The sequence below is a fragment of the Trichechus manatus genome, unplaced genomic scaffold (genome assembly GCF_000243295.1).
Source record: "Trichechus manatus latirostris isolate Lorelei unplaced genomic scaffold, TriManLat1.0 scaffold00198, whole genome shotgun sequence".
Taxonomy (NCBI): domain Eukaryota; kingdom Metazoa; phylum Chordata; class Mammalia; order Sirenia; family Trichechidae; genus Trichechus; species Trichechus manatus.
This window is the reverse complement of record NW_004444134.1, coordinates 4,241,575-4,245,106: the sequence shown is the minus strand read 5'-3', so window position 1 is coordinate 4,245,106 and position 3,532 is coordinate 4,241,575.

The window sequence follows — 3,532 nt, the reverse complement described above, 5'->3', positions numbered from 1 at the left end:
GTCAATTAAAAAAAATAATGCCATTTCTAGTAATGGTTTTCTTTTCTGGGAAGTTCAGATTAACACCCCTGCTAAAAACAACTGAAAATGCTGAATAAAATATTTTTAAAATCTTCTTAAAATTATCAAAAACCTGAAAAAATACTAAGGAACTACCAGGCAAAACTTTAAGGGAAATTCATAATCCAAAGAGGAAAGAGGGACCTGAGCACGAAATATTCTTTCGCCTTGAGGGCTTTTGTCAGCTTGGCCAAATATGGGTTTGGGTAGCCTTGGGCGCAAGAGGAGGGTGGCAGAAGTCAGACCCAGGGCCTATCCAAGCTGAGGGGTGTAATAGACCTTGTTCCACTAAGGTGGCAACCCAAAAGGCAGCACTCTGATGGTAAGGCTGAACAAGAAGTAATCCAATGCCCACAACTTCCCCCATGAGACTCAAGAAGAGTGCCTTGGCATTGAGCAAGAGCAGGGAGACACAAAAGCCAAAGTGCTCATCTCTGAGAAGTTGTTTCCATAGCCTTGCCATGGTGTGGATTTGCAGCCAGGCTATGCAGTCACCTGGGTGAACTAGGGAGCCTGAAACAACGAACTTGTTTAAGGTGATCCTGAGTGGGTGGTGCTCCAGGTGCCTGGCAGAGGAGATAATGATTCTCTCCAGAGGAAGATATTTTTATTCTAGAAAACCCACGAGTCAAGAAGAAATCATAATAGAAATAAAACATTGTTGACTAAATGATAATGAAAATATTACCTATCAAAACTAGTGAGATGTGAGTATAGCAGTATTTAGAGAGAAATGTGTAGCTTTAAATGCATATAGTATAAAAGAAGAAGGGCTGAGAACCTAATAAGGACTCAAAAAAAAAATTGTGGGCCAATCTCACTTAATATGCATAGATGCAAAAATCCTAAAAATAAAATATTAGCAAGCCTCTTCAGCAATATATGAAAAGGATAATACATAATAACCAAGTTCAGATAGTCCAGAAATTTAAGGATGATTTTACGTTAGAAATTCAATAATGTAATTCACCACATTAACAGGTTAAAGGAGAAAATCATAGATTCATCTCAAAAGATGCAAAAAATAAAACCATCTGATAAAATTTGACATCCATTCATGATTTAAAAACTTAGCAAACTAGGAATAAAAGGGGACTTTTAAAATGTAATAATGGCTATCCACTAAGATGTTGTTGTGTGCTGTCGAGTTGATTCCAACTCATAACGACCCTATAGGATAGAGTTGAACTGCCCCATAGGGTTTCCAGGAAGCACGTGGTGGATTTGAACTGCCAATCTTTTGGTTAGCAGCCTGAACTCTTAACTACTTTGCCACCAGGGCTTCACGAAAATATTAGTATGAACATTAATCTTAATGGTGAACTGCTAAAAACTTTCTTTTGAAATCAGAAATAAGACCAGGATGCTATCACCACTTCTATTCAACATTGTAGTAGAAGTCCTATAAGATAAGAAAAACAAATAAAGGGCATGAGGATTAGAAATGAAGATAAGAACTTCTTTATTTGTAAATTATGTGATTGTTTACACAGAAAATAAAAAATAATCTACAGATAAACTATTTCAATTGATAATGGTTTGGCAAATTTTCTTTTGCACAACCAACATAAGAATTTCAATATTGTTCTTATAAATAGGAACAGACAGAAAATTAAATTTAAAAACAGAACTTTTAAATAGCATTAAAATAAGAAGTACCTAAGAATAAATCTAATAAAAGATGTGAAAGATCTCTATAGAGAAAGAAAATTGTAAAATCTTATTGACAGAAAGTAAAGAAGACCTAAATAAATGGAGCAATATGCCATATTCACAGATTAGAACACTCAGTAACATAAATGTGTAAATTCTGTATTCATTTATAGATTCTATAATACCCCAACCTATCCATGTCCCACAGGGCGGTTTGTGTGTGTGTGTGTGTGTGTGTGTGTGTAACTTGACAAGTTTATTCTAATTTTTAAAAGAAGTGCCAAGAATAACCAAGACACTCCTGAAGAAGAACTTGCTCTACTAGATATAAAGACTTAGTATAAAGCCAAAACACCAAGCCCGTTGCCGTCGAGTCGATTCCGACTCATAGGGACTCTATAGGGAAGAGTAGAACTGCCCCATAGGATTTCCAAGGAGTGTCTAGTGGATTCATACTGCTGATCTTTTGGTTAGCAGCCGAGCTGTTAACTACTGCACCACCAGGGTTTCCTTACTATAAAGACAACGGTAATTAAGACAATGCAGTATCAGTGCAGGGATAGATCAGCAGGCATTGGAAGAAAATAGCCCAGAAACAAATATATGGAAACTTGATATATGGACCTGCAAATTAGTGAGAAAAGGATAGATTTTCAATAAATGAATGATGCTGGGACAATATGTTTAGGAAAAAAAAAAAAGGACCTGCCTTATAATGAATAACATCATCTCCTAAATACAAAAGGCAAACTACAAAGATTTTAGAAAATCATATAGAATAATTTCTTTAAGATCTCAGGGTACAGAAGTGTTCTTAAACAGGACACAAAAAAGCACTGACCATCTCTTTTAAGAACTATCTATACAGGATCAAACTGACTGCAGCAACTCGAAAGGATTAGACAGGAACCTTAGGGGGCAGTGGGTTTATATTAACGAGGGAGGAGCAACTCCGAAAAGGAGGGTGAGAATAGTCGCACAATTCAAAGAATGTAATCAATGTCACTAAATGGCACATGGAGAAACTGTTGAATTGGTGTATGCTTTACTGTGTATATTCTCAACAACAACAAAATAAATGATATTTTAAAAAAAGCACTGACCATAAAGCAAAAGATTAATATAGCTTATTATACAAAAATTAAGAGCTATTCATCAGAAGACACCATAAAAAAAGAGTGAAAATATAAGCTGCAGAGAGGGATAAGGAATCTGCAACACATACTACTGACAAGCACAGTATTTAGACTATATTTTTAAAAACTCCTGCATGGCATAATAAAAACGATAGAAATTTTAATTTACAAAACGAGTAAAGAATTTACATAGGCACTTCATAAAAGACAAAGACTGAATGACCAATATATATAAGAAAAAGTCCTCCATTCTTTAGGAATCAGAGAAATTCAATTTAAATTAAATTATATATTATTGCACACCCAGTAAATTAGCAAAAATTAAAGTGTTGTCAAAGATATGGAGCAACAGGAGCATTCTTACACTGTGGGTAAGAGAACATATTGGTATATGCTTTTGAATGGTTTATACTTTATGTATGTATGATAATGTTCATAGCAGCTATGTTCATAATAGCCCAAAACTGAAGACACCAGTGTCCATTAAGAGTAGAATGAATGCATATATTTTGTAATATTTATACAATGAGATATTACATAACAATGAAAACTACCAAAGAAACAGCTATAGACACTACACACAATAGTATGAGGAGTCAGACAAAGACCATCTTGATTGAAAAAACAAACAAAACAAGATACAAAATAACACAAACAGTATGAATACATTCACACACAAATCC